Source organism: Haemaphysalis longicornis, unplaced genomic scaffold (genome assembly GCF_048455015.1).
Source record: "Haemaphysalis longicornis isolate Haplotype H1 unplaced genomic scaffold, Haemaphysalis longicornis Haplotype H1 scaffold_5, whole genome shotgun sequence".
NCBI lineage: Eukaryota > Metazoa > Arthropoda > Arachnida > Ixodida > Ixodidae > Haemaphysalis > Haemaphysalis longicornis.
This window is the reverse complement of record NW_027526385.1, coordinates 140,653,082-140,666,504: the sequence shown is the minus strand read 5'-3', so window position 1 is coordinate 140,666,504 and position 13,423 is coordinate 140,653,082. Positions and strand designations below refer to the sequence as shown.

At 43.9% G+C, this 13,423-nt stretch overlaps 1 long non-coding RNA gene across 1 annotated transcript in view; it reads right to left on the bottom strand.

Annotated features, from left to right (window-relative positions):
• Positions 1-11,219: 11,219 nt before the first annotated feature.
• The window catches only part of LOC144139416 (uncharacterized), an 83,498-nt gene continuing 81,294 nt past the window's right edge, over positions 11,220-13,423 (bottom strand). The window contains exon 4 of the long non-coding RNA XR_013316199.1: positions 11,220-11,322. This is a non-coding gene — a long non-coding RNA (uncharacterized LOC144139416). The remainder of the gene's footprint in view (positions 11,323-13,423) is intronic.

The window sequence follows — 13,423 nt, the reverse complement described above, 5'->3', positions numbered from 1 at the left end:
TGGGACATCCAGGATAATGCCGAACGAGACAGTAGTTCAGATGAGATAGACATCCACCAGTAACGACCGAAGAAGTGAGGAAGGCTTTGAAAGAAATGAAAGGGGGCAAAGCACCTGGTGAGGATTAGCTAACAGCAGACCTCTTGAAGGATGGCGGAGAAATTGTACTTGAAAAACTGGCTAACCTGTATACGCAATGCCTAATGACCGCAATGGTACCGGAATCTTGGAAGAACGCGAACATCATCATAATGCATAAGAAAGGCGACATGAAGCACTTGAAAAATTACAGGCCGATCACCTTACTGTCAGTCGTCTACAAAGTATTTACCAAGGTAATCGCTAACCGAATCTCTGCAACCTTAGATTTCAGTCAACCTAAAGAACAAGCAGGGTTCCGTAAGGGTTATTCAACAATGGATCATATTCACACGATCAACAGGTGATAGAGAAATGCGCCGAGTATACTCAACCCCTATATATAGCCTTCATAGATTATGAGAAAGCATTTGACTCGGTCGAAACCCTAGCAGTCATTCAGGCATTACGGAACCAGGGGGTAGATGAGCATTATGTAAGAATACTAGAGGATATCTACAATGGCTCTACAGCTACCATCATCCTCCAAAGGGAGAACAGTAAAATACCTATAACGAAGGGTATCAGACAAGGAGACACAATATCTCCAATGTTATTCACAGCATGTTTACAAGAAGTATTCAGAACATTGGATTGGGAACAGGTGGGAGTAAGGGTTAATGGAGAATACCTCAGTAACCTCAGATTTGCTGATGACGTTGCCTTGCTAAGCAACTCGGGGGTCGAATTGCAACGCATGCTTTCCGCACTGGGCGAACAGAGTAGAACCGTGCGCCTGAAAATTATATGCAGAAAATTAAAGTAATGATCAATAACCTTGGGACAGCACAGCGGTTTGAGATATGTGGCGAGTGATTGGAAGTGGTAAGCGAATATATCTACTTAAGCCAAGTTGTCACCCCAGATCCCAACCATGAGGCAGAGATAATTAGAAGGATCAGAATGGGGTGGGGTTCATATGGCAGGCATTCTCAGATAATGAATAGCAGCCTACCATTGTCGCTGAAGAAAAAAGTGCATGAGAGCTGCATCTTACTGGTACTCACCTACTGGGCAGAAACTTGGAGGTTCACTAAGAGGGTTCAACTTAAATTGAGAACGACTCAGCGGGCAATGGAGTGGAAAATGATAGGTGTAACATTAGGGGACAAGAAGAGAGCGGAGTGGGTAAGGGAACAAACACGTGTTAAGGACATATTAGTAGAGATTAATTAGAAGAAATGGACGTGGGCAGGGCATGTAAAGCGAAGGCAAGATAACCGCTGGTCATTAACGGTAACAGAGTGGATCCCTAGAGACGGCAAACGTTGCAGGGGGTGGCAGAAAGTTAGATGGGCAGATGAGATCGAGAAGTTTGCGGGGATAAATTGGTCACAGTTGGCACAGGACCGAGGTAATTGGAGAATAATGGGAGAGGCCTTTGCCCTGCTGTGGGCGTACATAGGCTGGTGATGATGATGATGATGATAACAATTTAAATGCGATTACTTCTCAAGGCTATCATAGAGTCGCCTCTCCCATGGTTTATCTTCGCGTTCACCACATGTGGTCACAACCCTCACTAGAAAAAGCAAGCCCACGTTTTTTTTATAGAAACCTAGGTCTCCAGAATTCCGCAAGCCTTTATACACAGGATCACGGACTTTGCAGGTGGAGGTCTTTCGGTGCCAAAACAACCCCTTAATGTTCTAGTTGGAAAATATTTCGATTCTTACGGCTATTACGTTGGTAATGCTTCTTACACACCTATTCTTAAATTTAAATTTAAAACGAGAATGAGATAAAAAAACAAGGATTAGATAGTTTTGGAGCGCAGACTATCTTTTTAAATGTTCTTACAGGCGGAGTATAAAATCTTCGGAAAATATTTATGGCTACGTCGCTGCACAAGAACTTTCACTCCGCCGAAAATTGGTTAGCTGCTAAACCAAATGGTAATTACTTCTCGTTAATATTTTCTACAGCAATTTGGACTCCTCCAACCTCAAAATAATGAGATTAGAACAGTGTTGTACACGTTCCTCCAAAATAGGAACGAAAGCTCGTTCCTCGTTCCTTGCCAATTTTGAAACGAGTTCCCGTTACAAGTTCCTTTATTACGAAAAGAACGCGTTTCAGTTCCACTTCGAAAATTGGAATGTGTCGTTACATTAACGTTACAATTAGGTTTTTAAATGTAAATATAGTGTCGGATAATCCTGGGTCGAAATTAAGTGAGGCATTTAAAATTCACATCGAACTACGTATATTATACGAATATTAACACCACCGGCAGCAGATTATCTGGAGATAAAGATAATCAAAAGAAACGCGCCTAGGTGAATTTTTTCAGGGAGCACCGGACAAACTCCAGACGGCTCGAGGACATTTCGGTGCCGGATATTTCGGTGCGGAAATTTGGGTGTACGGACACATCGGTGTACGGACATATCGGTGTACGGGCGTTTCGATGCACGCACATTTCGGTGTACGGACATTTCGGCGACCAAATTATCCGGTGCTTGCCTGTTTGCGAGAGCCGTTATATTTTTATTTCCGCTTAACGTGGGTCATGTACAACAATCTGGAGCCGTCAATTTATTTTGTTTGATTGATGTCATGTTCAATCTTTGCCAGGTATTTTTAGAAATTCTACATGTATATATATATTTTAATACCTCTTCCTGGGGAAACCTGTTATGCAGCCGATTGAATTCTTTAGCACATGTTTCTTTTTTCATATATGACAGGTTGTTTATTTATATTTGCTCTTTTTTAGCTAAGACAATTACCCGTGTTTACGATCGCCTCTTTTGTATTTTTGTAAATTACACACCCTCAAATTACATAAATTACATGCACACTCTCAATATCCAAAAAGTAACAAACATTAGATAGCCCCCCAGAATGAAGAAAACCTTATGAAGAGTATTAAAAGGGCTGGGCTGCCTTGCTAAAATGAATTCGCGAACACTGGTCTAGGACATTGTCGGGGAGGAAAAACGAGCCTTTTGGAAAAGAGCCGCAGGTTCTAATGTCCTAAATGTTTATTAAGCGCGTACCGGTTGTGCATACAAATTCCACCCATTGTGTTCGGGACAACCAACCTTCGTTTAATGTTTACGAGCCTACATTTACCACATTTTAATTCTTTGTTCTAGCACCCCCCCTCCCACTTTTCGCCTGTACTCTCGAATCTCGACCAGATTTCTTTTTCATCCATATAATTTCTGTTTCCCCTGAAAATCCTACTGGCGTGGTGGAGTTCACCGTCTCCGAAGCGTAACCGCAGTGATGTTTTTATTTTTTTATTTAGAACATACTGCTAGCCTTTTAGTGGAGGCTTTTGCAGGAATTGGGTGATGCATTCAGAACAATGACATAGCGCACTTCGCGTTTAAACAGATAAAAAGCTTTACATTCACCATGGGCGCCCAAAACCTCTATAATGTGACACAAAAAGCCACCCAAAAAGCCGCCGAGAACACAATGGCCTCTATCGTTTGCTGGCTACGCCCTTCCGCGCGTCGCGGTCATATCGACAGCGCCCCCACTCCAGGAATCGCTCTTTCTGCGCCTTCTGTCGCCCCCTTCAGAATTAACTCATCAAGTCACGCATATCATGGACACCCTCCCATTATCAGGAGCAAAAAAAAAATGAATAGGCTAGTGTGACGAGAGCGGCAACAGTCGTCCTCAAGTTTTCGAAGTCCAGTGGACGCAATGGTGAAGCACAAGTGACACCACTCTCTCTCTACTTAGGGGGATGATTGCCGGCGCGCCACCGTAAGTGCGATCGTTGGTTTGTTAGTTTCAACTGACACCGAATGCAACGAAGGCGAGATTGATTGAGAGAATAATAAAACGAAATGCACACGCGCCTAATCGACCTCGTTTTTCTGCTGTTTTTTTGCGGTAGTTTTGCTGGGGGGGACTACAAGCAGCAGCGTCTTGCACCGTTTGGTGAAGTGAAAGGAAAGCGCTTTGGTAACACTTAAAGTATTAGGGTTGTTCACATGAATGTTAAAATAACGAAAAATGGTTGAACGGATCCAAATTAACAACATTAATTTTTACCATCTGCTACAGAAATTGGGTTTCACGTGGCAATGCTCCGCCAGGGTTTAGCGTTTGTTTCCACGAACGGCGGCGCAAGCACAAGTCTCGAACGTAAAATCATATCAAGTCACGAACTCATAAAAAAAGCTAAAATGTTCAAAGAATGCCTGGGACATCACCTCACTCAAAATGTCTGGGCCAAGACGTCGTGCACCAAGATGTCCGTGCACAGGAATGTCCACACCGAAACGTCCTGGACCGAAATGTCCGACACCGAAATGTCCGGATACCGTTTAGCAGTCCGTCCGTTTTGTTGGCTACGTTGTTACCGGGTTGACCTTAACCGGTCTGCTCCTGAGCGCGCGGAAGAGCGAGTAGGAAGGGTGCGGAGGCAGGGACATGGCGAAGGCAGGCCCGCGGAACTAATCCCCCTACCGCGACGAATGCCCAAGTGCCCAGCCGGGTCCCGGTGAACCCAGTAACAACGCATACGACAGAACGGACGGACTGCTAAAACTCTCTATTCTTTCCACGCCAAGGAACAATTCTATCGGCCAGACGCGCATTCTGGCCTCCCCAGACAAACGATGAATTGTGAAAAGCATTCTCGTGGCTACGCTATTCACCCGTCGAACCCCGTGTAAGCAACCAGCATGAAAGCAAGCACAAGCTGTGGCCTGCTGCGTGGTTATTCTTCTGCATTTCACTTTCGAGGAAGCACGTATGGCTGTAGGGCGGGCATACTGACCATCTTATAGGAAGAAAAACGCAGTAGCGCTTTGTGGATTTTTGTACTCGAGCCTTGGCATCAAAAACAGCCAAATCCTAGCGATGTAACGGCAGGAACGCCGTTCCTGCCGTTCCTTCAGAAACGTAACGAGTTACCGTTACAGTTCCACCGACCCTTAATGGAACGGTGGCGTTCCTCCGTTCCTCCAAAAAGGAACTAGTTCCAGGAACGCCGTTCCTTGTAACGCCGTTCCGTACAACACTGGAATAAAACAACAAAATTACGACGAGCGCCTTATTTGATTTGTGAAAATGTCTAGTGGACCATCGAGACACTGGGTAACTGTGCTTTGTTATTTCCCTTTATTTTGTTTTCCGTTCGAAACTGTCTAGAACCCCCTTCATTGCATTTATTTCTGTTTCCAGCATTGCTCACAAAACATTTATTACCTTCTCAAATCCTTTCTACGGTTTCCAAATTGTGCTGCTGAGCTCCAGGACACAGGTTGTACTGCCTGCCCCAGTAATTGCTTTTCAGATGGAGGCGAAACGCAAAACGCCAGTCTGTCTTTGTTAAGGGGCGCGGCTAAAATTTTATGTGGTCAAATCTGCTTTGGCGCCGTCTAGTTCGGCGAATGGTATAGCCCAGGTGTGGGTTTATTGCGTAAAACTCACGATTTGTTATATAACAAGTAGCTCTTTCTGTGGCACATTGTCTGTTATATTGGGATGTTAGGACACATCACTTATATAAGCTACAACAAAGGGGTCTCCTCAAGGCTCTGCTAACGCTCCTTATAAAAATGCTACTTTTTTATATACTACGAATTGCTTTCTCTTAACATACCCAGAGCACAAACACACAACGAACCGTCATTCTTCCGCACTTTCCTTCACAGAGACTGAAGCAATATCAACAGATTTTCCCAAGGAGTGCAATTATGTTGATGAATATAAACCCCTCATAAAACGCTTAATACGGGTAACTTTGGACGTGGATCCTACAACGACCATATAACCACACAATAGAGCTACGGTGGTGCTCCAATTTTGTGTTTTTAACAGCGTAGCTGTTGTACAAGCCACAAGTTCGGTGTTGCAGAAAAACATACCAAGAAATGTGGACCGCTGGTGAGCGCATGCCTCGCGGCGCCCGCCGCATTTCTGGCTCGCGCAGTGACTTTAGCGAAAGAGAAACTCAAGCGCTGGCGTGATGCGATACCACGCCTGTAGTGTTTGGCATCATCAGCATTTCGACATCGATGCATCTGACGATGACTGCTACTAGCACAGTGGAAAGTATCAAGAGAACATGTAGATAAACTATTTCGAACTTGCAGACATGCGCGGTGATGTGTCCTTCAGTGCTGACGTATAAAGAAATTCTGCAGCTTCGCTGTGGTAAATTTAAGAGTAGTGCGACTTAAAGAAGCTTCGCCAGTTGAGGTCTTTAAAGTCTACAATTATGAGGATGCCTTTGCGTGCATTACTCGCCGCGAAGAAGACGAAGAAACATCTTTGAAGCAAAAGACGACTATTAGTAGGACTGCAAATATGGAAATAATCAATGATACTAAGTTATAACAATATGTCCGCATGCTTACCTACAACAACTTCGCCATTCAAGTCCGGCGTGTGGATGCAGCTTCAATAATTTTTTGGCAAAAGTTGCCAACATCATTTCTAAAACCACTTAAACACTGGATATAAAGCTCAGCAAAAGAGCAGGTTTTGCGGAATTTCTCTGGTTACCTAGTATTTGAGGACCAGGGAGCTCACTCAAAGTTGTTTGCTCACTTCTATTGCACGAGATACCCCTCACCTGCAAATCATCAGTGGAAAGTTTCAATTGTTTTCAGGATGAGCTGGGAAATAACCCCCCGTAACTTTCTCTCGCTGTCAGAGCCCTGCACCAAAACCCATTACTGTGAGCCTCATCAGCCACCACCCATCGCAGTCAGACATTGTTTGTATTTCTCGGATAAAACTCTGAGAATTCTGTGGAGCCTTGCGCCCCCAATAGGGAGCCCACTATTTCGAAAGTCCTGTTTCGAACAGCACTTTCGAAGTTATTTAAAATATTGTCATGGCTGAAACTGCTAACCGGCCGCTCTCTCTGGCCTACCGCTGAATTTATAGTAATACTAATATTGGTTACAGAGCTGACTAACAGGTGTGTCGATGCAGCCCTGCAAAACAGAGTAGCCGTTAGCGTTGCAAACACACCTCATGGCAGATATTGTTACACCCCGACCCCAATGCAAGAACTTAAGACGCGGCTTTTTTGCTGTGGCTTGAAGCGCCGCTAGTGTAATCAGGAAGTTAAGCAACTATTACGCATTTGCTAAGAGGCTCGGGCAACGCTCTCTCAATCATACGTTCACGCTTTGAGGTTGAAGGGAGCACGTTGAAATTTAAACATGTTGGCTTTGCAGTCTCTCCTGGGTTGCACCAATAATTTATCAGCTTTCACGTAGATTTTTTCAACTCCAGCAGTGGGAAAACATGTTTAGAATTTTCTGCAAGCACGCGTTCAATGTTCTGCATAGGCGAATCGCACGGTATACAATACACAGTTTTTCGGTGTTCAGAAATAAGTGGCAAATAAGTGTTCAGCATGGAATCAGTAAATACCATCCCCATGTGCAAACTTTAAGAATGGAGTCCAGCGTTTCCCTATTAAACGTGATACATTCCCTGTAAGAACTACCATTCCCGAAATTTTCCAATTCAGCCGACTACTGTACCAGAGCAGTCAATCCTGTTGTAGTGAGGAAAAGCGGTTGGTGGCCTTTTGAATTTACCCGTTTCGGCTTCACCTACCTGAGAAATGCAACTCAGGTATCCACAGGGAGTACATAATGCAGTGCACGGCAGCAGTTTAGGCATCTCATTGGTTGTAATACCCCACCAGGACGTTCGAATACCCCACCAGCACGTTAGACACTATCTTGGAAAAGAAAACTTGTGTATTGGCATTCCCTGTATGTCTCCTTGTACACTGAAGAATTCATTATCTCGGCTAAGCAGTACGATCTTGTTCAAACAATGTTACAAAAAGTGCTCCTAATTATATTGCAGAAAACACGAAACTTTAATTTAGGACAAAATACCACACCTTACTAAGATTTTTTTCGCATTCCTAGAGGAATTGATGGATGCATATTACGTCTTTGAGGTATAGAAATGAGGTATAACACGACTTGAAACGTCTCTCGGCATACCAAAAAAAGAAACTTCTGAATTTTCTTTTAGTTTTCTATAGTAGTTGCTATGCTGTTCCTGACTGTACTCAGCCCAATAAGGTTGCATTCCCCGTTGTTTTTTAAACTCCGAATGATCGTATGGTATTGTTGTTTTCACCTAATTATGTGTGTTCTTCCTGAGGTTTTTGCGAATTGAAGTTGCATTTAAATATTCTCTAATGTTTGAGTGTCACGCGGCATGTATATAAGTATCTAGCTCTATACGTACCTAGTAGAGAAGTGTGGACTCAAGCAAAAAGAAATCCAAGATTTTTGTGGATCTTTGTAGAAATGTATGAAGAACGCATCAACTGCCTGGCCAATTCAATGGTCGTTGAGGAGTGCATGCCTTCCTGCTTTTTTAGCAGTTCACAACGGGGCCTTTCTCATCCAATCCTCGCGAAAATTCAAAACCTTGCTTAGAGAAATACCGTCTCACCGGTCATGTTCAGTTTGTTCTGTAGTGGCTTTAGCCAATTTTACCTTTCTTTATTGTTAGGTAGCACCAGCATTCTGTCGTCATCATTTCAGATTTAATTTTTGACCGATCACCCTAGCTTCATACTTGAATATATACCGCGTAAACGAGGGAGCACGTCTCGCATTTCCCGCTGCTACGGGAAGTGAATAAAACGGCCCTACAGCACTCGAATCAGCTGTCATGCGAGGTTTGACATAATTACTCCATAGCATCCTCACCAGCGCTCCACTACTCCAATATCGCAGCATGCCCTCTTTCCACGCTCTCACTCAACGCCCTTGAGTGACTTGATCTGTTGACGGAAAAACCGGTGCGCTCGCAGTGTTGTGAGATAGACACAACATTTCTGACAACCAGATCTATTGCTCATACAAACGTAGACGACAGTTTTATTGTGTGGGTTGTTGCACAACCCTACGTTTTCTGATTTAAATGCTACTTAGACCTCAGAACTTCAAATATCCCCTCACTTTATTTTCTATGGTGCAAAAATGTTCTCTAACACCGTGAATACGACACTGACTACCCGGCTCCCTTGAGCATTACGGGGAATTATAAAAAGAAACAGAATACCTTAACGTGAAAATCTTTACGTATATTTTTACCAAGGCAAAAGCATTGCACCACCCTTTATATCAACTTAAGAGCAATGTTTGAATTCAGGAGGGGTGAAAAAATGAGTCTGCCTGAACCACGTCGGAGCTGGGTGCAATGAACGCAAGCATCTGCTTTAAACTTCAACACAAGGCGAGCTTGACAGGCAAGAAGTGTGAAAAATAAATGACAGTTTTGTTTATCAAAGTAGGTGAATGAGAATTTCAGTGTGGTGTCAATTTTTTCTGCATATTTAGACAGGTATAATAAATGCCCTATCAGCTGTCCGTAATTAAAATATTTAAAGTTCTCTAGGAGGTTTTCAGAAGGACGTTTTTAATATGTTAATTTCATTGCCCCAGAATACCAAAACGTCTTTCACATGCTTTGGAATCAATGATAATCTCAGAAAAATTGTCAACTTCATCAAAAAAAAATGCTTGTAAACCGAGCAAGAATGTGGCTCGAGCTCTAGTCAGCAAGCCACCTCACCAGTAATGATTGCTTTTGAACTTCGCTTGCTGGCTTGTGATCCGTACTAGAATAAGTTAGAATAAGCTGTGAGAGAGAGAATTTGGACGCTCGAAGATTTTCTTGTGCCCAGGGATGCAACTTGTCGGGTCCTGAGAAAGATTCCACAATGTACGTACAGTCATGGACAATTCAAATACAAACTGCGGAGCGGATGGCCGAAAAAACCTGTGCCGTCACCTGGTAGCGCCCAGGGAAAGCACAAGGACAAGCGCAGTTGAGAATTCGGAAGTGAGGATGCGTTCCCCATTGCGATATGTTGCCCTCTGCTCGCTCGCACGCTTGCCTTGTCTCCATGCCCTAAGAGCGCTGAAAAGAATTGTCCCGAATGTGGCGCGATATACTATCTGCGGCAACTGCGTGCTCGACTTACCCAAGCACCTGCTCCCCGTGTTTGCCGGCGTGATATTGCAAACATATTTTTGCATGTGGAAGGGAGTAATTTGTTCAAATAACGATGAACAGCTGGGTGGTGCCCTAACCATGCTCCGGCGATTTCTAGAAGCACTAAGGTGCCTGCCAGAAAGAAATCAGGCCGCAAAAATGTTGTGAAAGGAAAACTGGCCTATAGAATGATTGCACATGCCTATCATCTTACTTTTTGTGAATATTAAAATTCTTTCATTATTATGCTCAGCCCATACAATGCTTGCAGTAAATGTAAACCATTGGAGACTAATTCTGGTGTTATATTTATGGTTTGCCACAAGCACCAAATCCGCGAATTGCCTCACCCGTGACTTCGTCAAACAAACGCGCATTCTTGGCAGCTTGCACGCAATTACGCAAAGCGTTTCTCTCAACTGGGCCAACAACATCAGCTCTAGCGGCGGTAGTAGTTGCAGTGCTTGCAGCGCTCTTGCGGCATGGCGACGAGGCAAGCATACTAGCGGGGACAGGGCGACAAATCGCCGTGGGACATGCCCCTTCACACCCGACATCTCAACAGCGCAAGTCCGTCGTTTTTCGACGAACGCTGCCTGGTGACGGCGCCAGTATCTTCGCCCTGCGCTCTGCCGTTTGCATTTGAATTGTCCATGACTGCAGATATTGCCACTATTTCGTCTGCTTTCAAGACATTCATGGCATTGCTTGTTTACTGGGGCACGAAAGAGCTCCGCACAAACATATCGTGCTCCTCTACTAGCGTATTGATTTTAGCAAATAAATCACGAGGAAGCGCTCCACAGGGCATTTCCTCTTCACAGTCTATCTATATACTAAAATTACGCAGGATTGTTCTACGTTCGGCAGGTACACACTGGTAACAAAACTTTGTCTTAAAACAGGTCTTGGAATATGCTCAGCATGCAGTCTATTCATTCAGCTCATGTGGGGCTAAGAAGAGAACATATAAGTGATTAATATACCATAACACACAATAAAACACGTTGGGGTATTCAGTCAAAGCGGCGGGATTTTGTTAGCTTAGAACTTATGTTATATGAAACGATTTTTAACCGCCCACCAACACCAAAGTACAAATGTAGAATGGTGTAATTATTACTTTTATTTTCCTATGCTAAATATTGTTCTCGGTGGGCACTGCTGTACTTGTTGACAAGAGTAATCACAGCATCTTCCGACGAGCTTCGTATCTGGAATCTGAAGGGAAATATAGAAAAAAAGTAGTGTTTTGTTACCAATGTAATTCCTATACTTTTGTGCGTTATATTAATGCACTAATATAGTTTTAGGTCAATTGCTTAAAAACTAAGTACATGTTGGATGTTTATGAACTGAATAAAGACTCAACTAGTAATTTTCGTATGAAAGGTCTTCGTTCTCTTCTCTTAAACCGGTACTGTGATCCTATTATTACTGGGAAGACGTGCCAAAATAGAAAGGAAATGTATGAATTGTTTATACAATAGTTTACAGCATCATCGTCATCATCCTCCTGCTCAGGGCCACTGCGGTACAAAGGCCTCCCTAATTAAACTCCAACCGCTCCTGTCCACCGCTACTCGGGTCTACAGTTTACCCCCGCATGTGCAGCTTTCCCGCTCATGGCAGTCCTTTCAACAGCGATTACTCTGTAGTTATTCAGCGTAATGTAAAATAATTTTTCGCTGCTAATATTGGGGGTTAACACTACCTTTGCGCACAGTTTCAAGTCTTGCACGTTTTGCGGCTAGGTTCCTGAGCCATGAAAACTATCCCATAGTAACATTTAAAAGCGAATTGCACATAAACTATTCAGAATCCTGGAAACTTCTTCTAGTGTTTTTATCTTCATGTTGACTTCTTGCTTTGTGCCAAATATCATTTTCCTAAAGTAATTTTGCTAGGTTCCTGAGATGTCGGAATTCTGAGCGAGAAAGCTGGGTATGGAATTTCTGCAGTTCGTCCCTCAATCGTGTTATTCGCAGTCCCCTTCTTCTATACCGATCTCTTGGCGTTCATTCCATAACCTAATTGTCCACCGGTTGTAGGTTTGTCTCACTGCATGGTCAGCCCAAGTCAAATTTTTTCTCGATTTAAACAATGGCATCGTGAACGATAATTTAGTCTTAAACCCAGAATGCTCGTTTGTTGTCCCCGAGCGTTATTCTTGTCCCCGCTCGTCCCCGCTCTTGAAACCGAGCTCGGGCGTGTAGGGTATCTAATTTTTGATCTTGATGAGGGGAATCACGTTGGACAAAAAAAGGCTTCAAGGTTCTAATCATGAAGTAGTCAAGATGAGTCATAGATTGGGTTAAAATTCAAGTTGAGGCCTTGAAAATGGGGTATCAAATACAACGTCTAAATTAGGGTAATCTAGTGGGGCACACAAATAACGTGTCCTGCTTACAGTCTTGAGGGTCATGGTTAGTCAGATTTGAATAAAACTCCAAATGATCCTGCTAGAAATTGTGGGGTACCAAAATATATGTCTCATTGAGAGGAATCACGTGGGACAATTATGAACATGCTTTCTGGTTCTAGTTATGAGATGGTCGTGGTGAGTCATAGATTGAGGGAAAATTTAGAGTGACGCCGATAGGGCTTGTTGGGTATTAAGGTAAAAATCTGGATGAGGAGATTCGCGTGGAATAAACAAAAAAAATGCGTCCTCCTTATCATCATTATATAGTCATGGCTAGTTAATGAATGGGTTAAAATTCAAAGTGAGGCCGGAAGGCGTGTATGGTATTAAAATATTTTGTCCTTGAAGGAAGGTGGATCGAATGCAACCATCGGTAATCATGGCACCGAATAATGACCAGTTAAGTAAAAAAATTTACACCCTCTTCCCGCAAGGGGAACCATGGGGTAGATGCAACGCATGGGGGGTTGCCGTTGCGTTTCCGTTATGTTAGCGATGCCAGCGTGTCGGTTGCTGTTATGTATCCTATTTGCGCAGCATGTGCACCCCCGATGCGTCGCATCTACTCCATGGTTCCTTTCGCGGGTAGACGGTGTAAATTTTTAACCAAGCGCAAGCTGCGCGCTAACACACAGCTGACACGGCGACGGGAGCGAGCGCAGCTGAGTGCAAGCTGCGCGCTTACCGCGCTGACGCACAGATGGCGCTGCGGTGAGAGTGGCGGTGCGCGCATCTGCCGCGGGGAGGAGAATGGGGGAGGGATGCGGACTACGCCGAGACAACGACGGGGAACCAGGCGAGTTAAAGAGATGCGTTGCATCTAAAAGTCTCATTCAGCGCCCGATAGATATACTTGTATTCGTTTATTCTGGGCACGCCATCTTGAAAGCGTGATTG